At 39.0% G+C, this 23020-nt stretch overlaps 1 protein-coding gene across 3 annotated transcripts in view; it reads right to left on the bottom strand.

Moving 5' to 3' along the window:
• The window catches only part of EFCAB2 (EF-hand calcium binding domain 2), a 116466-nt gene that overhangs the window by 82196 nt on the left and 11250 nt on the right, over positions 1–23020 (bottom strand). The gene's annotated exons all lie outside the window — the stretch shown is intronic.

Genomic DNA, 23020 nt, shown 5'->3' with positions numbered 1-23020 from the left:
ATTATAAATATCATATAATAGAGTTGACATTTAAGATTGATATATATGTAATTCTTCATAAAAAGCTTTGAATCTTTGAAATGTTTATAAGTTTCCTAATACTTGTATATAGTTGTAAAAAAAAAAAGGCACAAAGAATTGTTTAACTTTACATTAAATAACGGCACATAATAAAATTGGACTTGGGTATCCTAAATTTTTGTTTTCTACTGAAGATAATTGCCCCAACTATGGCCAGTTTTATGGCCTATTTTCAATATGTTCCCCTCATAGAGTCTTAAAAATTACAGGTCATGCAATGATACTGAAGAGTTCTACCCAGACATGAAGGTTTGCAAATAAGTCTGATTATATTTACACTTACCCAGCTTCAGGAAACATTTCATAACAATAATAATAACAAACAAACCAAAAGCAGTAAAAATTTGATGCAAAACTTTAACAAACAAAATAGGTTGATTTTCATTCTTTATTGAAACAACTTAGTGGGGAATAAAGCAATAAAAAGAAAAAGAGCGTGAACAGAAAGAATAAAATGAGGGACATACAGCTTGAATCGAAAACAGAAAATGAGGAGACGGGAGTACATAAAATATACCAAAAAAATAGTATTTTTTTTAAATTTTATTATGTTATGTTAGTCATCATACAATACATCATTGGTTTTGATGTGGTGATCCACGATCCATTGTTTTCATATAACACCCAGTGCTCCATGCAGTGCGTGCCCTCCTTAATACCCATCACCGGGCTAACAAATCCCCCCCCCACAAAAACCCTGTTTGTTTCTCAGAGTCCATAGTCTCTCATGGTTCATCAGTACTTTTTTATTCTACTAAAATGCAACCATTTGGGAGGTTCTCATACGATTATGATCCAAATCTAAAAGTCAAATTGAATCCTTGTGTCATTTTAAACTCTAGTACATCAAGATAAACTAATATCATGAGGGCATGATATATTTGCCATCCTTTAGCAGAAGAATTTGTCTCAAGACATAAATAACTACAAAGATACAAATTATTATAAAAACATTTCATGAATTTAATGCAGAACACACTGAGTCTTATCACTTCATGTTGTGACCTACCACATCCATTTGTCTAGCTTTAAGCCCTTTCTCACCCAAGTGACAATCCTATATTTCTACTACAAATCTCACCTTCTCAAACTCAGCCTATCCAGAACCAAAGTAATTTTCCATCAGACCCTTCATGCGTCTTCAGATGGAGGTTCCTCTGACTTATAGTTGCATGTGGGCCATCCGCTTGTGCCACTGGCTCTGGAACAGGCTGGCACATGACCCTCTGTTGACTGATTACTCTGCCGCTGGCCCACTCTCTCTACTCCTTTAGATCCCTTTCTTAGATCACAGGTATTATCATTTTGACCCAAAATCTGAGAAAGGGCCATGCTTGAAAAAAACATTCAGTAAGTATTTGTTGAATGAAAGATGACCTTGGAGAAAGCATAGGACAATGGAGTAGAAGCTGGATTGTTAAGGTTGAGGCAGCAATGAAGAACACACGAAGTAGTATTTCTTGACTTGACTGAAACCTGGCATTGAGTACAGCTGTTTCTTTTAAGAATTTAGCAAAGAAAAGGAGGAAACTCACATAACTGAAAGACTGGCAAGACTAGGAGAAAAAAATGTATAGAGATTTGAGAATGTTTGTGGGCAAAAAGGAAGGAATCAGTTAAGGCAGAAATCTAAAAATAAATGTTCTTATTGCTTGCAATCTTGTACCTTCAACTTCATCTTTCACATTGTTGCCAAAGTGGCATGCAAAAATGTGTATCTGATCACATCACTTTCCAGCTAAAATCCTTCAGAAACTCCCCCATTACCTGCAGGATAAAGTCAAAGACCCTTAGGAATACTAGATCTCCATGGTCTAAACAATGACCTGGCTCTTGACACCAGATGCCGTGATCCTCAAGGATGAGAGAACCAGGACCAGGCCAGTTGTATGGCAAGCATCCAAGAGCTTGATAATAATACGTATCTATAAGCTTTGCCCCTGGAAATTCGGATTCAGTATCCTGGGTAGAGCCAGGAATCTGTATTTTTACAAAGCTCCTCGGGGGATTTAATGAGTGGCTAAGGTTGAGAACCATCACATTAGTATGACAGGGTAGTTTTAAGGAACACCAGGCTTTGCAGCCAGAAAGAACCCAAAATAAATCCCTGCTCTAACCTTTATAGGCTAAGTGGCCTTGTGCAAGTGATATAGTTCCCCTAAGAATCGAAGTTATTTTTCTTCTCTACAATGGGAATAATACCTTACAGAATACTTAGAACACGTATGTAAACGCGCCATAAATATTAATTGTTAATAACTATTTAACACATAACTGCTCAAGCCACCCACCTCCTCCTCATTTCCTCCTTTGTTCCTGCTCCCATCTCTGCCTGGTACTTTCACCTCATTTCCTCCCTGCTGACCTTAAACCTTGAAGATGCTGCTCCTGCAGTTTCCTCCACACCAAGCTTCAGTCCTCCCCCTCCCAGCCCCAATCTTCCTTCTTTCATTCTCTAGGCTGGGCCAACCACTCATCCTCTGTGATTCCTAGCACCCTGTGCTTACTTCTCGTCATTCATGCCATAATATTTATTGAGCACCAACTATGTACCAGATGCTGAAGACCCAGCAGAGAACAAAGGTATGTTGACATTCTAATGGATAACCAGAAAGTAAACAAATTACATAAATAATTCTGATTATGATTAAATAGTTGCACTGCAACCAATTCTTTGTGTCTATTTTTCCCTATTAAATACTAACTCCTTCAAAACTGTATCAAATTCATCTTTATATCTCTAGCATTCAACAAGGTCTGGCATAAAAGAGATATTAATAAGTAATCTTAACAAAGAGAAGAGGAGCATCTGGATGGTTCAGTCAGTGGAGCGTGTGACTCTTGATCTTGGGGTCATGGGTTTGAGCCCCATTTGGGGCACAGAGATTATTTTCAAGAAAGTTTTAAAAAAAGAGAGAGAGAGAAGGAAGGCTTAATTAATGAAGAAAAGTCCTGGAGAAGACAAGAGTGGATGAGACCATGAATACAAATGAGAAAATCAGCCTTGAACAAGAGCAAGAACAGCTAGCTCTTTTACTAAAATAAAAAGAACAGCACGAAAGGAGAGTGTTGAAGATATGTCTAAAGATAGAAGCAACAAGTTGAGGGGTTTGGGCCTTATGGCTACCATGTTTGAAATACAAAGCAAGATCATCTACTGAGATTAAGGGGACTGACGCTGGAACAGACAGCTTTAAGCAGACAGCCCCCCATCTCCAAGCCATGAGGGGGCTAAAGGAGACATCCATGGATGCCTCTCCTTCCTCTTTTTCCTCCTCCTCTTCCACCTCCTCTTCCCCCCCCCCCCTTTTTTTCTCTCCTCTTCTTTTCCTTCCTCTCCTTTTCCTTCTACACTTTTTTGGTATTCAGGATCCAAATACTCTTCCTATTTGGATGGAATCTATGTTGGGTATGTTAGTAGAATACAATGTCCTCTCACTAAGTAAGCTGAAGAGGCTAGATCTTCCCTCTCTCAGTCTTCTGGTGCAACAGGCATGTGAACCAGGCTCAGCCAATCAGATGTTCTTGTGCAGGATTTTGAATCTTAAGAAGGTAATACAAAAATGAGGGACAATTTTTAAATTACCTGTGGGGCTGATGGAAGCGATAACAGCAAGAATTTAGTAGCAGTGGTCCAGGGGCAGTGGTACCAGCAGTGGTATAGTAACTAAACTGTCCTTATATCATTTACACTTTAGCTCTAGTACAGGATGCTGAACCTTCTTGGTTCTTGCCTGTTTTGTGAGCTCCCTGCTATTGTCTAATAAATTCCTTTTCTTCTTACATAGCTAGAATCAGTTTTGCTTGATAAACTGGGAGTGGTAAAGAGAGGAGAGGGATCAAGGAAACTAGAGCTCTTGGTAAGATTCAATAGCACGTATTTTATTTATTTTTTTAGAGGGGGGAAGGGCAAAGGGAGAGGGAGAGAGAGAATCTTCAGCAGGCTCCATGCCCAGCACAGAGCCCAACATGGGGTTCAATCTCATCAGCCTGAGATCATGACTTGAGCCGAAATCAAGAGTCAAATACATAACCAGGTGCCCCAATAGCAAGTATTTTATATGTAAGGAAGCAGAGCACCACTGGAAATCTAGGAGATTGTAGTCAGTCAATGGAAAGAAAGAGCAAAGATTTCAAAATGGCTCGTAAGATTTACCCAGGAGAACAAGATGTTGAAAAGGAGTGGGAATTAAGGTCATTGAGGTTGAAAAGAACAAGGAATTATGAAACTAGTGTGTTGGATGAGTGGTCTAGCTGGTCACTAAACTCACCCAGAATGATGGTGGAAATTTGGGATAAAGAGAAAACTGTTCAGTACCAAAGGCTTTGATCAACAAAGAGCAAGTTAGAGGGAGATGATAAATGACAGTGACAAAGAGAGGTGAGTAAGATGGGATAAATTTCAAATGAAAAGAATTTTTATATAAGAATGAAAGAACAGGGGCGCCTGGGTGACTCAGCTGGTTAAGCATCAGACTCTTGGTTTCTGCTCAGGTCATGATCTCACACTCTGCATTGGGCTCCACACTGGGCGTGGAGCCTGCTTGAGATTTTCTCTCTCCCTCTTCTTCTGCCCCTCTCTCCACTTGTGCTCTCTCTCTCTCTCTCAAATAAATTAATTAAATAAATACATAAAAATAAAAGTATGAAAGAGTAGTAATTTGGAAGTAAAAGTGGGCTGATTCAACTCATTACATGAAGACAAAAAGACATGAGAGAATGAATAGCCCTTACTCAAGACGGCACCAAAAGTAGTGGTGTCCCAGAAGGAAAGCCAGGGTTAATTAAGAAAAAGAGATGAGGGGAATGTTCTAGAAGAGAAGATATGTAAAGAAGTTTGTTCACATTAGACTAAGTCTGAAGTTCCAAAGGACTCCATGGAAAGTGACAAGAAAATCAGTAGGAGGATGAGAAAGGACAGGTAAAGGTCAGAGCTATGTGGAGAAGGAACTACAAGAAAAGATAATTGGCGGGCGCCTGGGTGGCTCAGTTGGTTAAGCGACTGCCTTTGGCTCAGGTCATGATCCTGGAGTCCTGGGATCGAGGCCCGCATCGGGCTCCCTGCTGAGCAGGAAGTCTGCTTCTCCCTCTGACCCTCCCCCACCTCATGCTCTCTATCTCATTCTCTCTCTCAAATAAATAAATAAAATCTTTTTAAAAAAAAGAAGAAGAAAAGATAATTGGCCAAAGATGTCCACATATGAAACAGTGGTCACATAGCTAAATGTAGTACACTGAAGAAAATTCATGCTTAAAACAAAAACAATAATCCTATGGAATAGTTATCCACTCTCTTACCCGAGGCCCAGGCTCCCAAGTCTTTCTTTTTTCCAAACTTAGGTTCAAATCTATGTTCTCTGGTGAGTTCTGGAACAAGCTATTTGATCTCTTTAAGCTTTGATTGGAGGTAGCAGCTCCTTTCAGGGGTTAATATAACAAGATGAACAGCATGTGATAGTCTCACATGATGCTTGGAACCTGTAGGCACTGATAAATACTCACTGGACTACGGAATTCCTAAAGGCAGGAGGAACAGGGCAAACAACCTTTCCCATTATACTGGGGCTCATCATGTGACAATAGAATATGGCAGAAGTAATGATACATCACTTTTAATGTTAGGCTTTTGTCTTACTGTCTCTCTCTCTCTGTTCCCTTCTATCTCTATCTCTAATAATTAATAGATAACAGTAATAGATAATACAGAATTTTGGTACCTGCAAGTGAGATGCTACCAAAACAAATCCTAAAAATTCAGGAGAGGTTTTGGAGTCAGGTAGTGCTGGCCTTTGAGTAGGCTGTTAGAGCTTAAAGGAAAGTGAGGAAAATCACATTGGCAACTACAAAGGAGGACCCTTTTTATGAACTGCAGAAAAATTCCTATTAATATGGAAAGTAGAAAACATGCCTAATGAACCTAGTGGTCTAGATAAAAGGATCTCGAGGAAAAGTATTGAAGGTGCTCCCCGGTTCTTTCTGGCTGCATGTAATAAAATGCAAGAGGAGGAAGATAACCCAAGGAAAGCCTGTTAAATAAAAAGGAGCCAGGAATTGCTAGTTGTGAAAATTCCCTGCCTCTCCAGATGGCAATAGATGCTAAGATAAGAAATGGCTTCTGGGCAAAAATCAAATTTGGGGCACTGCCAGGAAAACACAGTCTAAACATGAAACAGAGTATGTGGCTATAAAATCCTTTGTTAAGACCTCAGAAAGATCAAACATAGTGTCTTGGGGCGCCATTCAAAATGGCAAAAAAACATTTCAAGAGTTCGAGGGCGTGTCCCACAGATGGTTTCAATCAAACAGTAGGGTTTCATGTTTCCTGGCTGTCTCAGCAAAGGCCCAAGGGAGAGAATGGCTTGTCTCAAATAAAGTTGGGTATGGGCTTTTGTCTAAAGGAAAACAAGATTCATAGGAGACCCATGAAGATTCTAAGATTATTATATTTCCAGAAACACCTTCAGCTTGGACTGACAGAGGATAAACGGTACAAAATGCAAAAACCCTTTGGACTCCCAAAAATTCTATCAGCAGGAAACAGGTTTAGAAAACTACTCAACTGAAAACATGTACTATTTCTCATAAAAGAGAGAGAGGGTAGACAGAGCCCAGACAGTAGAGCTAAAAGCCACCTAAGAATAATTTGTGAACAGTAGTAAACAAGTCCTGGTCAAGAACCTTCCAACATTTGCCCAACTGGCTTTATCCACCAGTAACTCCTGTGTGCCTCCCATTTCCCCCCTTTTTTTGTAGACGTGTCTAAGGAGGTTATCCTTACCTAGGCTGCCACTGCACGCTGGGTGGTAAGTGGCAAATAACTTGTCTCTCTAGTTCACAGGTCTACAGCTTGAGAGAATCCACTCAAGAGGCTACACTTAAGTAGCCGCAGCCAAGGAACCTCATCCACACTCAAGACTAGATTTCGATAGGACATTCTGGACTTGCATCTCATGCTATAATGGGATGAGACTTTGGTGGGCCTTGGAAGTGCATGCGTGTACTCTACATGTGGGAGGAATGTGGATCATTGGGAGTCTGAGGGAAGTCTGTGCTAGCTAGCCTCTGAGACGGTTCCCAATGACTCCAACCTCTTGGTATTCACACTATTGTGCAGTCACCTCCAATATTACCTCAGTGTTAGTTTATGTCACCAATAAAATATGGCAAAAATAATATGTCACTTCTGAAATTAGGTTATACAAGATATTGTGGCTTCTGTCTTGACCTCTGTCTCCCTGTCTCTCAGATGATTCTCTCTGCCAGATGCCAGGTTGTAAGGACACTCAAATGGCCTATGGAGAGTCCCATGTATCAAGAAATTGAAGCCTCTGGCCAACAACCATTAAGGAACTGAGGCCTCCTGCCAACAGCCATGTCAGTGAGCCCCAGACTTATAAGAAAATCTGAACCAGAATCACCCACTAAAGCTACATCTGGAAACTGTGTGAAATGGTAAGTGTTTGGTGGCTTAAGCTTCTAGGTTTGGGGGTAATTGGTTGCATGGCAACCTTTAACTAATACAAGGACTGTGTCAAACTCATTCCTTGATTTCTCTATTCGTAGTTGTTTAACAAATTTTGCTAAATCAGGTTAGTTTTCCTTTTCCTTCCCTCTCTCATCTGCATTTGCCACTTTCTCAATTTTATAAAGAATTCAAGGTTTGAAAAATTATTTTGGAAGTAGTATTTAAAAACTTCTCCTCACTAAACAAAGGCTTCATTGTGTTCTACTGTGGCTGTTGTCTACACTTTTATGGAAATGTGGTCCAATAGAGCTCCAAAGTGAGCTGGGTAGGTTTCTGTCTTGTTATAGTTTGCTATTTTACTGTAAACAGCTTTTATAAATTTTACAGAAAGGTTTTCCTCGATGAAAAAATTTTCAAGCCTAAAAAAAGTGTGCAATCACAGACATGTCTATAAAAAGATGTCTGTCAACTACATTTTATGGTTTAGAAGAAAGCTTATTGCAGTTTTCAGCTCCCCACCAGCTTTTCCTATCTCTGTTTTTTCTGTGGTTTGAAACACACAGTCACAAAATGTGAAAGGCCTTCTATGAAAACCAACCGGTTTTCTTCTTGAATTAATCAGCCCAGAAAGTCGATTTTCATAACTTTCTTTACGTTCTGCATCATGAAAACCATAAAAAAAACTCCCTTTTTTTCTATAAACTACATGAAAATGATTTGAAAAGCACCGAATGTGAAGAAAAAAACAGTTTCCTTATGGATTCTTGTTTACGGATTTTAAATAAATGTTAAAACGTTTACATAATTTTGCAGAAATTTGGAACATTAAGTTTAAATAGCAGGTAATAGAATAATGTTGACCAAACAGGCCCTGCCTCCTACTAATCTATTTTTTCATCTGTAAAGTGAGAATAATACCTCATAGAGTTGTTATGAAGATAAATGTAATAATGTATATAAAAGGATTACCATTTAAAAAAGGAACCACTCATAAAGTTGGTTCATAGGAATTAAGCTCTCAATAGATGCAACTAGAATGATAATCAGGAAGACTAATACTAAAAAGAAATTGCTCATTAAAAATTATTATATTAACTCCACAAGAAGAAAACTAACAACCCAAGGTTAAAAATAGGCATTCTCGGAGTGCCTGGGTGGCTCAGTCAGCTAGGCATCTGACTCTTGATTTTGGCTCAGGTGGCTTAATTTTGGCTCTTGGAGTCCTGGGGATGAGCCCCGCGTGGAGCTCCACGTACAGCTGGGGGTCCACTTGATTTCTCTCCCTCTCCCTCTGTCCCTCAGCCTGCTCTCTCTCTCTCTTGCTCTCTCTCTAATGAATAAATAAATCTTTGGGGGAAAAACATAGGCATTCTCACTACACGTACACACAGACAGACAGATGCACACACACTTATGTAAGGGGGTGATGGTGTTCACTGACTAGATGAGAGATATCCTTTCACAATGTATATATATATATCAAATCATCTCAATGCATAGTTTAAATATCTTATCATTTTATTTGTCAACTATACCTCACTAAAGCTAGGGTGGGGAATGGGCAAAAGTTCTGAACAGATACCTCACTGAAGAAGATATACAGATGGTAAATAAACATATGAAAAGAGGCTCAACATCATATGTCATTAAGGAACTGAAAATTGAAACAACAATGCAATACCACTACTCACCTACTAGAATAGCTAAAATCCACAAAACTGGTAAAACCAAATGCTGACAAAGGTGTGAAGCAACATCCTATCTCATCATTGCCTGTGAGAATGCAAAATGGTGTAGCCACTTTGGAAGACAGTTTGGCAGTTTCTTACAATGGTTAACACAGTCTGAACATACATGACCCATCAGTCATACTCCTTGATATTTACCCACATGAGTTGAAACCTTTTGTCCTCACAAAAACCTGCACTCGGATGTTTATAGAAGCTTTACTTGTAATTGCCAAAAACTGGAAGCAACTAAGATGTCCTTCAATAGGTGAATGGATAAACTGTGACCCATCCATGCATTATAATATTATTCAGGGATAAAAAAGAGCTATCAAGCCTGGAAAAGACATGTTGAAACACTATATATTTCTAACAACCAGTCTGAAAAGGCTATGTACTGTATAATTCCAGTAATATGACATTCTGGAAAATCAACACTATAGAGGCAGGAAAAAGATGAGTAGCTGTCAAGGGTGTGAAGCAGAAGAAGACGGAATATGAGATGGAATTTTTTAGGGTGATGAAACTATTCTGTATAATACTACCTCAATAGATACATGACATTGCATTTGTCAAAACCCATAGAACAAAGAGTGAACCTTAAGGTATGCCAATTAAAACGAAAATCATTTAGGAGGTCAAGGCAGTCCCAAGTCCCAAGAAACTACCTGTATGACAAATGTATGAGACAATCTCACTGAAGGAAAGGGGGGAGGAAAATGCTGACCTAAGTAACTTTGGAAATGAGTGGGGTATGTAAGACTAAAGGCAAAAGGAACTGCACATAAGCACTGTGCTCTAGTTGATAATGCTGCTTCCCACAGGGGAATGCGTTAACAATTCTGACCCTGCTATACATGTATACTGGAACTGAACAATAAAGTAAATGTTAGGTGTGTGGTGGGAGCCAGGTTTCTCACTGCCAGAGTGAAAATTTACTGATAAGCAATGGTAGGCTGGAATGATCCATGTAATCATGGATTGGAGCTGGAGATATTGTTATGAATTCATGTTCAGCTAAATGTTGATACTGATGGCTACAAAGATAAATCTTTATAGATATGTGTATATACACAGGTTAGTAGAAACACATATTTTATTGATCTGTCAGCAGGGAGCACCTAGAAGCAATAACATTCCAGTAGCAATGAGCAAGCCTAGCACCCAGATCTTGGTTTCTAGTACCATTCTCCAAAAAAAGGAACTAGTGCTCTTTGAGAAATGGCTGGTCCTAGGACTAGGGCAAGAAATATAAAGGATGAGCCCAAAGTATCTTATTGCCAGAAAATAAGGAAATACTTTAAAAAAACAAATTACAGGGGTGCTTGGGTGGCTCAGTCGGTTCAGCGTCTGACTCTTAATTTCAGCTCAGATCATGATCTCAGGGTCCTGGGATCAAGCCCCACATTGGGCTCTGTGCTCAGTGGGGAGTCTACTTGAGATACTCTCTCTTCATCTCCCTCTGCCCCTTCTTCTGCTGGTTCTCTCTCTCAAATAAATAAATCTTAAAAAAAAATTACACTGATGGTACTATATCAAAGGGATACAGAAGCCAACTGAAAGAGCTCCCAATAGCCAAAACTGGGACAATTTGAGCAACAAAATAAAGTAGTACTGGATTATAACCCAGAGTATAAAGTAAATATCCATGAGTTTATACTGACATATATAAATGATTGAGTAAACAAATACATAAAAGAGAAAAATCTCTTGTGCAGAATGATTCCAAATAATTTATGTAAATTCTCTACCCTCAAGGAGGCAGAGCATAACTCCCCACTCCTTAAGTATGAGCTTTGCATAGTGACTTCCTTCCAAAGACTACAGTATGGGAAGGAGGAAAAAAGATTATCTTTACAGTGGAAAAACCTGACAAACACTTACCTCAGCCAAATGATCCAGGTAAATATCAACAGTGACACAAACTGAGAGTCTGTACCCTTGATGTAATGTTAGGGAAATGGCACTTTACCTCTGTGGTCTTCCTCCCCAAATCCCATAACCCTGATTTAATCATGAGAAAAACATTATACAAATTCCAATAGAGGGGCATTCTACAAAACAGTGGACCACTAATCCTCAAAACTGTCAAAAACAAGAAGAGTCTGAGAAACTGCCATAGCCAAATGGAGCCTAAGGAGACAACTAAATGTAATGTAGTATCCCAAACGGTATCCTGGAACAGAAAAAGGACATTAGGTAAAAATTAAGGAAATTTGAATAAAGTATAGGCTTTTTTTTTAAGATTTTATTTATTTGTCAGAGAGAGAGAGGAGAGCAAGCACAAGCAGGGGGAGTGGCAAACAGAGGGAGAAGCAGGCTCCTCATTGAGCAAGGAGCCCGATGTGGGACTTGACCCCAGGACCCTGGGATCATGACCTGAGCCAAAGGCAGACGCTTAACTGACTGAGCCACCCAGGGGCCCTATAGTATAGGCTTTAGTTAAAAAAAAAAAAAAAAAAAAAACTTGTTAACGCCTTACTTTTGAACAAATTTTGCCACCACTTCTAAATTGCAGCACAGTGTGGTTAAGATCATACACTCTAGAGCCAGACTGGGTCTAAAGAACAAATCCACCACTTATTAGCACTGTAACCTTTTGAAAGTTATCTAACTGCTCAGATATTCCATTTTTCTCACCTGTAAAAAGGAGAATATCAAGATATTTATCTCACAAGGTTATTTTGAAATGTACTATCGGAACTCTAGTAATATTCAATCAAAGTTACCCATTATCATTTCTAAGTTTTTCTAATTTGAGGAAGTTGCTTAGTATCTCAGGAAAGTAAGGTTTATAGATTTGATTGAGAGAAACTAAGTTTTTTTAATTTAAATTCAATTAGCCCACATATAGTACATCATTAGGTTCAGATGTAGTGTTCAATAATTCATCAGTTGCATATAACATCCAGTGGTCATCACATCACGTGCCCTCCTTAATGCCCATCACCCAGTTATCCCATCCCCTCACCACCTCCCCTTCTGCAACCCTCATTTTGTTTCCCAGAGTCAAGAGTCTCTTGTGGTTTATCTCCCTGATTTCGTCCCAATCAGTTTTCCCTCCCTTCCCCTATAATCCTCTGTGCTATTTCTTATATTCCACATATGAGTGAAACTATATAATTGTCTTTCTCTGACTGACTTATTTCACTTAGCATAATACCCTCCAGTTCCATCCATGTCGATGTAAATGGTAGGTATTCATCCTTTCTGATGGCTAAGTAATATTCCATTGTATATATGAACTACATCTTCTTTATCTATCCATCTGTTGAAGGACATCTCAGCTCCTTCCACAGTTTGGCTATTGTGGACACTGCTGCTATGAACATTGGAGTGCAGGTGCCCCTTCTTTTCATACATCTGTATCTTTGGAGTAAATACCCAGTAGTGCAATTGTTGGGTCATAGGGTAGCTCTATTTTTAACTTTTTGAGGAACCTCCATACTGTTTTCCAGAGTGGCTACACCAGCTTGCATTCCTACAAACAGTGTAAGAGGGTTCCCCTTTCTCTACATCCTTGCCAACATTTGTTGTTTCCTGTCTTGTTAATTTTAGCCATTCTGACTGGTGTAAAGTGGTATCTCATTGTGGTTTTGATTTGGATTTCCCTGATGCCAAGGGATGTGGAGCACTTTTTCATGTGTCTGTTGGCCATTTGTATGTCTTCTTTGGAGAAATGTCTGTTAGTGTCTTCTGCCCATTTCTTGACTGGATTATTTGTTTTTTGGGTGTTGAGTTTGTTAAGGTCCTTATAGATCTTGGATAACAGCCCTTTATCTGTCATTTGCAAATATCTTCTCCCATTCCGTAGGTTGCCTTTTAGTTTTGTTGACTATTTCCTTTGCTGTGCAGAAGCTTTTTATCTTGATGAAGTCCCACTAGTTTGTTTTTTCTTTTGTTTCCCTTGTCTTTGGAGACGTGTCTTGAAAGAAGCTGCTGCTGCCAAGGTCGAAAAGGTTACTGCCTGTGTTCTCCTCTAGGATTTTGATGGATTACTGTCTCACATTTAGGTCTTTAATCCATTTTTAGTTTATCTTTGTGTATGGTGTAAGAGAATGGACCAGTTTCATTCTTCTGCATTTGGCTGTCCAATTTTCCCAGCACCATTTATTGAAGGGACTGTCTTTTTTCCATTGAATATTCTTTCCTGCTTTGTTGAAGATTAGTTGGCCATAGAGTTGAGGGTCCATTTCTGGGCTCTCTATTCTGTTCCACTGATCTATGTGTCTGTTTTTGTGCCAGTACCATGCTGTCTTGATGATTACAGTTTTGTAATACAGCTTGAAGTCAGGCATTGTGGTGTCCCCAGCTTTGGTTTTCTTTTTCAACATTCCCCTCGCTATTCAGGGTCTTTTCTGTTTCCACACAAATTTTAGGATTGTTTGTTCCAGCTCTGTGAAAAATGTCAATGGTATTTTGATAGGGAGTGCATTGAATGTGCAGATTGCTCTGGGTAGCATACACATTTTAACAATGTTTATTCTTGGGGTGTCTGGGTGGCTTAGTCGGTTAAGCGTCTGCCTTCAGCTCAGGTCATGATCCTAGGGTCCTGGAATGGAGCCCCACATTGAGCTCCCTGATCATTGGAGAGTCTGCTTCTCCCTCCCTTTGCCCCCACCCCACTCGTGCTCGCTCACTCTCACTCTCTATCTCAAATAAATAAAATCTTTTAAAAAAAACGTTTACTCTTTTGATCCATGAGCATGGAATGTTCTTCCATCTCCTTGCATCTTCCTCAGTTTCTTTCGTAAGTGTTCTGTAGTTTTTAGAGTACAGATCCTTTACCTCTTTGGTTAGGTTTATTCCTAGGTATCTTATGGTTTTTGGTGTAATTTAAGTGGGATTGATTCCTTAACTGAGAGAAACTAAGTTTTCTATTACTCATTCACATGAAACATATATAGAAAGAAAATTGGCAAAAATGTAATTTCACACAGAATTATTAGCATTAGTTTCCATGAAGTCATAAACCATATTGGAATCTGTTGATATTTCACTATAATACTATATATTATAGTGATTACTATACAATACTATATATATTTTAATACTATAATTCTTGTATTGGGTTAAATAAATCCTCTTTCTTAAAATATGAAATAAAAGTGTATGTTTTATACTCCTTTAAAAATATACTCTTTATATTTTTTAGTTGTCTCTACTCCATTAGGTTACGTAAACATACAAAAGACTTGTTTATTATAAAAAATATATAACTAAATTATCAATATAATATAAAATGCATTTTATTTGGTGAAATTTCAGTTAGAGGCAAGTTACATCATTAGATAGTAATTCCTTTTTCTATTTAATCCCATATTAGGTGTTACCAACAAAAAGAAATAAAAGGCATCCAAATTGGTAAGGAAGAAGTAAAACTTTCACTATTTGCAGATGACATGATACTATATATATAAAGAAAACCCTAAAGATTCCACCAAAAAACTACTAGAACTGATAAATGAATTCAGTTAAGTTGTGGGCTACAAAATCAATGTGCAGAAATCTGCTGCATTTCTATACACTACCAAAGAAGCAGTAGAAAGAGAAATTAAGAAAACAATCCCATTTACAATGCACCCAAACCAGTAAGATACCTAGGAATAAACCTAACCAAAGAGGTGAAAGACCTGTACTCAGAAAACTATAAAACATTGACGAAAGAAGGACACTTGGGTGGCTCAGTCAGTTAAGCATTTGCCTTCAGCTCAGGTCATGATACCAGCATCCTGGGATTGAGTCCCGTGTTGGGCTCCTTGCTCAGTGGGGAGGCTGCTTCTCTCTCTGCCTGCTATTCCCCCTGCTTGTGTGCTCTGTCTCTCTCTGACAAATAAATAAATTTGAGAGACACAGCGAGAGAGGAAACACAAGCAGGGGGAATAGCTGGGAGTGGGGAAAGCAGGCTTCCTGCTGAGCAGGGAGCCCAACGTGGGGCTCGATCCCAGGACCCTGAGATCATGACCTGAGCCGAAGGCAGACGCTTAATGACTGAGCCACCCAGGCACCCCATAAATAAAATTTTTTAAAAAATGGTGAAAGAAATTGAAGAGGACACAAAAAATGGAAAGACATTCCATGCCCATGGATTGGAAGAACAAATATTGTTAAAATGTCTATACTACCCAAAACAATCTACATATTTAATGCAATCCCTATCAAAATACCAACAGCATTTTTCACAGAACTAGAACAAACAGTCCTAAAATTTGTATGGAACCACAGAAGACCCCAAATAGCAAAAGCAATCTTGAAAAAGAAAAACAAAACTGGAGGTATCACAATCTGAAGTTTGAAGTTATATTACAAAGCTGTAGTTATCAAAATAGTATGGAACTGGCACAAAAACAGATACATAGATCAATGGACAGAATAGAGAGCCCAGAAATAAACCCACAATTATATGGTCAATTAATCTTCAACAAAGGAGGAAAGAATATTCAATGGGAAAAAGACAGTCTCTTCAATAAATGGTGTTGGGAAAACTGGACAGCAACTTGCAAAAGAATGAAACTGGACCACCTTCTTACACTGTACACAAAAATAAACTCAGAATGGATTAAGGACCTAAATGTAAACCATAAAACCTAGAAACCATAAAAATCCTAGAAGAGAACATAGGCAATAATCTCTCCGGCATTGGCTGTAGCAACATTTTTCTAGATATGCCTCCTGAGGCAAGGAAAATAAAGGCAAAAATAAACTATTGGGACTTCATCAAAATAAAAAGCTTCTACACTGTGAAGCAAGCAATCAACAAAACTAAAAGACAACCTAGTAAATGGGAGAAGATATTTGCAAATGACATATCTGATAAAGGGTTAGTATCCAAAATATATAAAGAACTGATACCACTCAACACCCAAAAAATAGAATCCAATTAAATATGGGCAGAAGACATGAACAAACATCTCTCCAAAGAAGACATCCAGATGGACAACAGACACATGAAAAGATGCTCTACATCACACACCATCAGAGAAAAGCAAATCAAAACTACAATGAGGTATCACCTCACATCTGTCAGAATGCCTAAAATCAACAACACAGGGACGCCTGGGTGGCTCAGTCGGTTAAGTGACTGCCTTCGGCTCAGGTCCTGATCTCAGGGTCCTGGGATCGAGTCCTGCATTGGGCTCCCTGCTTGGAGGGGAGTCTGCTTCTCCCTCTCCCTCCACTGCTCCCCCTGCTTGTGCTCTCTCTCTGTGTCAAATGAATAAAGAAAATCTTTTAAAAATAAATAAATAAAATAAAATCAACAACACAAGAAACAACAGGTGTTGCCAAGGATGTGGAGCAAAAGGAACTCTCATACTCAGTTCATGGGAATGCAAACTGGTGCAGCCACTCTGGAAAACAGTATGGAGGTTCTTTAAAAAAGTTAGTAAATAGAACTACCCTACAACACAGTAATTAAGCTACTGGGTATTTACCCAAAAAATACAGAAACACTGGGTGCCTGGGTGGCTCAGTTGGTTAAGTGACTGCCTTCGGCTCAGGTCATGATCCTGGAGTCCCGGGATCGAGTCCCACATCGGGCTCCCTGCTCAGCGGGGGGTCTGCTTCTCCCTCTGACCCTCTCCCCTTTCGTGCTCTCTGTCTCTCATTCTCTCTCTCAAATAAATAAATAAAATCTTTAAAAAAAAAAAAATACAGAAACACTAATTCAAAGGGAGACATGCACCGCTATGTTTACTGCAGCATTATTTATAATAGCCAAACTATGGAAGTAGCTCAAGTGTCCATCAATAAATGAATAAAGATGTATGTATATGTATATATGTGTATATATGTGGAATATATACAATGGAATATTATTCAGCCATTAAAAAGCATGAAATCTTGCTATTTGCAACAACATAGATGGAGATAGAGAGTATGATGCTAAGCGAAGTAAGTCAGAGAAAGACAAATACCATATGATTTCACTCATATGTGGAATATAAGAAACAAAACAAATGAGCAAAGGAAAAATGAGACAGAGAGAGAGAGAAATCAAGAAACAGACTTTAACTATAGAGAACACACTGATGGTTACCAGAGAGGAGGTGGGTGGAAGGATGGGGGAAATAGGTCTTGGGGATTAAGGAGTGCACTTGTGATGAGCACAGGGTGATGTATGGAAGTGCTGAATCACTATATTGTACACCTGAAGCTAAGATAACACTGTATATTAACTATACTGGAATTAAAATTTAAAAAATTAATTTTAAAAATTCCATATTAGACACTACCAAAGCCAACGATTTGACACTGTATTTGTTTTTCAGCAATGGGAATGCAAAGGCTAAAAATTAGCTATCATACTTAAACCATAGAAAGAAAAAAAACAAAAAAAGTTACATTTAATTTCAAAAAAAGAAACTAATGATAATAAATACAGAAGGAGCTGTCATAACCAAAATAAAAGTCGTATCACTTAAGGTTATAGAGCAGAGTATTTTGTTTGTTAAGTGGGACTTAAACTCATGACCCCAAGATCAAGAGTCACACACTCTAATGACTGAGCCAGCCAGGTGTCTCTATAAAGTGGAGTTATAAACAAATAGTACAGCTCAGTTCTTTCCTAAACCTAAGATGTCTTATACATATTTAAATATTTAACCAGGTGCTCAAAGCCCCACCTACAGAAATTAACATGAAATAATAGGTCCCAAGAGGAATCCTTACCATGAGAACTGTATAAAACATACAGCAAAGTAGGTAAAGAAATGCCCCTAAGGTTAATTAACGAGAAGCACAAATAACATTATTGTTCTGTTTGTCTCAGGTACTGCCATACCTATTCCAGAGATACTCTGTTTTTAAAAAGCCAAGAACCCAATTTGTCTTTTTTTTTTTGAGGAGGGGAGGGAGTAGTTCTTACTGAATTCTTATTTTATAATCAACTTGATCCAAAGACACTATACCACTAAAACACCTGGCTTAAAACTGTCATACTGTATTTACTCATCTAGCTTTCACTTAGCAAATGTTTTTTTACCTTATTTTTTTTTGAGATTTTATTTATGGATTTGAGAGAGAGAGAGCATGAGCGGGGTGAGGGGCAGAGGGAGAAGCAGACTCCCTGCTGAGCAGGGAGCCCCATGCGGGACTTGATCCCAGGACCCTGGGATCATGACCTGAGCTGAAGGCAGACGCTTAACCGACTGAGCCACCCAGGAGCCCTTAGGCAATGTTTATTGACTGTCTACTACAAATATGTTCCAATTTAAAAGGAAAACAAACCAGCTACAGCAAACTGTAGCAGTAGATGTGCTAACACTGGGGGCAAGTGCTCAGCACAGTACTAGGTAAGCACAAGGGGGCATCCAGTCTAAGGTAGAGACCAGGAGGAGTCAGAAGTTGAAATGAGGAGGCACTAATTCACCCATAACTCTGTCCTCCAAATCTCAACAACCAATACAAAGAAATTAAAAATCTCTAGACTCTAAAACCTTCGTCATTGCCTCTGATGTCACCTAGTCCAAGGCACCACCACTGTCCTCTGCTCCCATCTACCAGAGTACAGGCAAGGGACCTTTTATTTATTTATTTATTTATTTATTTATTTATTTATTTATTACGGTTTTATTTATTTATTTGAGAGAGAGAGCGAGCACGAGCGGGGGGAGGGCAGAGGGGGAGGGAGAGCAGACTCCCCGCTGAGCAGGGAGCCTGATACAGGGTATGATCCCAGGACTCTGAAATCATGACCTGAGCCGAAGGCAGACGTTGAATGGGCTGAGCCACCCAGGCGCCCTGGCAAGTGGCCTTTTAAAAACATAAACCAAATGTATAATCTCCCTGTTTAAAATGCTTTGATGGCTTCCTTTTCCTCTTTAATAGAGGTTAGCACCCACTCCCCTCCAACCTGATCATCAAACAGGCCTGGCCTCTGCCTACTCTGCAAACAGTTCCCATCACTCCTCACCACGTGACTCCATTCCAGCTACCCTGGCCCTCATTCAATGTCTCAAATAAGCCAGGCTCCTTTATTGCTTCGATCTCTTGCATTTGCATTCCTCTTGCTGAAAACTAGTAAGAGGGACAGCCATACTCAAAGCCCCTGAAGAAAAAATTAAGTGTCCCTCTTCTGGAACCCTGAACTTTTTCAAAGTACCTATCCCAAATGCAGTTAAATAATTATGTTATTATAACATCGTCTCTAAGAGGGCAAGGCCCACATCTAATTCTTCTCCCAATGTAGAGCACAGAGCCTGACATGGAAAGTAATGATTGATAAAACATGTATAGAGCTCTTATTACACATGAAGCTCTCTGTACATGCTTTGCCACCATATGAGGTAGGTTCCACTTTACTCAGTTGACTTGTGAAGAAATTAGAATACATCAGTACCTACCCAGAAGTTACCTGGCTCTTAAGTGACAGAGTTAGGATTTGAATCAGATTTACTATAGACTTCATGGTTTCGTTTGTTTGTTTTCAAAGATTTATCCATTCATTTTGAGAGAGAGAGAGAGAGCAAGCTGGGCAGGGAGAGGAGGAGAGAGAGAGAATCTCAAGCAGACTCCCCACAGAGCCCGACTCGAGGCTCAATCCCATGACCCAAAATCAAGCAACTGAGCCACCCAGATGCTCCTAGACTTCATATTCTTAACCACAAAGCAACATAATTTATTAAATGAAGCCCACAATGAGGAAACATTATGTGCACAGGCCTACCACTGCCATGATGGGAACAACAAACTGTTCATTATGAAGAAGTGTAGAACACGTGGAGGGTGGTGCCAGACATGTGATCAGAAAAGGACCTGGAGAAACAAAATATCCTAGTCTGCTCTGTTAGAGTTTAGTCTGTCTTAGGCAATGGGAAAACATTACAGGGTTTTAGGTAGAGGATTCATAACCAGATAACCAGGTTTCAGTATGGGAAATGAAAACAAGTAAACCATTTCGGAGGCTTTCACAATCCGGTAGATACAGATAAATGTGTATGTGTCAGGAAATTGAGAGAATTTCTATCCTATGGCTTTTATCTTCTCTGCCATATATGAAGTGAAAAGGTTTGCAGAGTGAATAGGGAGCTGAGGGGATTAGAGAGATGAGATCATGAAGTCATGCAGATGGCCCAAACCCTTTCTGAAGCAATCAGGGCCAGGATAGACAAAGAGACTGATGGACTGCTCTAGATGAGAGACTAGAGGCCTGGGAGTCAGTGCAGCATGTGATCTGGACCGAAACCTCTAGTGGAGGGACGATGTTAGTGCAGGCACTCTTGAGTGCTGGGGCAACGGACAAAATCGGGATGTGGACTGTAGAATTCGATGAAAATATGGTGTCTATGTTAAACTTTGTAGAGATTTTACAGAGCAGACTACCTTTATTCCTAGAAAATACACACCAAAGTATTAAGGGATAAAGTTTCACAATGGTATGTAACATATTCTCAAAAGTTTCAAGTAAAAAATACACATATATATAACATTATCATATAGATAATACTACAATGTATATTACAAAATACATTATTATAGTATATATGAGAGAGAGACTGATAAAAATGTGGCAAAATGTTGAAATTTGTGAATTTGGGTAAAGGGAATGTGGGTAATCTCTGTGCTATTTTTGCAATTTTTCACAAAGTTTGAATTATTTCAAAAAATTACAAAGTTATTTTTTAAATAATCAATATTGAATAAGATACCATCCAAGAATGAAATATCTGAATTTAAGATGTCAGAGGTGTCACAGTTCTAGATTATGGCAGTCTCCGGTTTAGCTATGGAGGGTGTGCAGCCAAAGTATAACAGATCAAAGTCACTGAAACTGAGGCCATATTTGAGACACCTTCCCTCTCATTTGATTATATCCCAGTTTCATATGAAATTTCATCTTATTTACTGATTTCTCTTGAAGTTTTTTAATCTCTGGATTCCCTTTCACTTTTCTTTTGAAGTTTTTAGTACCTGAACTACTTTATAATGTAATCATCAGTGCAAATCTGAGAATTTCAAATCCCCATCTCTTTGACAACCTATTCGACATACTACCACTTTTCAGGTTTATTATCTTGGGTCCTATTCAGATTTAATCTATGTGATGATATTGAGTTTCATACAAACTTTAATAATATTTCAGCTACTATATCAAACATGGTAATAATAATAATGATGGCACATCACCCCCTACCATCCACAGTGCTGGCATCCCTAAATCCTGTCTGATTTTAAGTCATCAGAGAGGGGCACCTGGCTGGCTCAGTTGGTTGAGTATCTGATCTTGATTTCTGCTCAGGTCATGATCTCAGGGTCATGAGACTGGGCCCCGTGCCCAGCTCCATGCTGAGCAGAGAGCCTGTTTAAGATTTTCTCTCTCCTTCTCCCTTTGCCCCACCCCCACCTCTCTAAAAAAAATAATCAGAGTGTCTCCTGCATGGGTGGAAGGGAAGTGATCACCTGGTTATTCCAAGGGATGGGAAATCCAACCACTTGCCTAGGGCTTCAATCCAAACCTCCCATAATTAGCCTCACACATGCCTTCAGTGATGGTTGCTGCTGCCAATCCTGAGCCTCCCCAGGGTCCTAAAGATCCACTTGGTTTGTTCCTTTTTGGCTCCTTCCTCTACAGACTTACTTTTCTTTCCTTTGATTCTGCTAGGCTAGTGGCCACTCGTCCATTTAATAATTTATTATGCCTGGGGCGCCTGGGTGACTCAGATGGTTAAGCGTCTGCCTTTGGTCAGGTCATGATCCCAGGGTCCTGGGATCGAGTCCCGCATCAGGCTCCCTGCTCAGCGGGGAGCCTGCTTCTCCCTCTGCCCCTCTCTCTCTCTCCCTGTCTCTTATGAATAAATAAACAAAATCTTTAAAAAAAAAATTATTATGCCCTCTCCTAATCTCTTTTTATTCTCTTCTCCTAATGTCTTTACAAACTGCTATTATCTCCTCTCCCACTCTCCCTACCCTTGTAGGTCTATGCCTTTTTTAATTCCTTTACTGTCATTCTAGTGGGGTTTCAAGAAGGGTAAAAATAAACATGTGTGCTCAATCACCATGGTGAAGTGGAAGTGTCATTCTAGCTTTTTATGAGGTTAGATTAAATATGTTTCAGTCTGAGTGACTCTCCAAATGTAATGGGGTAGCTCTGAGCTATTTTCAATATTTTTTAAAGGTTAACTGAAAAATACATTTACCCATAGTGAGACCATGAAGGGTGACATTAAATTTCTTTACTCAATGTGTTACTCCTGGTTCATTCATTCATTCAACCAATATTTAAAGTGACTACTACATCCTCCACACTGTCCTAAATTCCAGGGATTCAGCAGTAAATGAAACAGTCTCTTGACTTCATGGAGTTTCTACTACAATAGGATAGACAAACAAATATGTATCTTACACTGATCATAAACTCTGGCAATTATGTGCCTTTGATTACAAAAAGTTGAAAAAGAATTAATTAGTATAAAAGGATCACAAGGTACTCATAGAATTTAGAAATTAGATTACCCTCTGTTAGTACCTAGTTAGAACCAACAGAGGTGAGATTAAGTGAAATTATTTTCCCAAAGGGGGTCGAGGATGGGGATCAAAGCTGATCAAAGATCAAAAGATCTTTGTAGACCAACACTAACTGCAGCATTATTTATAGCACAGAAAATTTGGAAACAATCTCAACAGCCAACAGTCAGGGAAAGCTTAACTAAATATGTTCCATAAATAATGATGAATGCAGCTATTATAAATGATGTGTTTGAGAGACACTTATGACATGGGAAAGTACTTATAATAGTAAGTGAAAAAC

This window comes from Mirounga angustirostris, unplaced genomic scaffold, assembly GCF_029215605.1.
Source record: "Mirounga angustirostris isolate CCGP_5_RB_7025 unplaced genomic scaffold, mMirAng1.0.hap1 SCAF_6, whole genome shotgun sequence".
In the NCBI taxonomy this organism is placed as follows: Eukaryota; Metazoa; Chordata; class Mammalia; order Carnivora; family Phocidae; genus Mirounga; species Mirounga angustirostris.
Note: the sequence above shows the minus strand (reverse complement) of the source record. Positions and strands in the feature narration are given on the sequence as shown.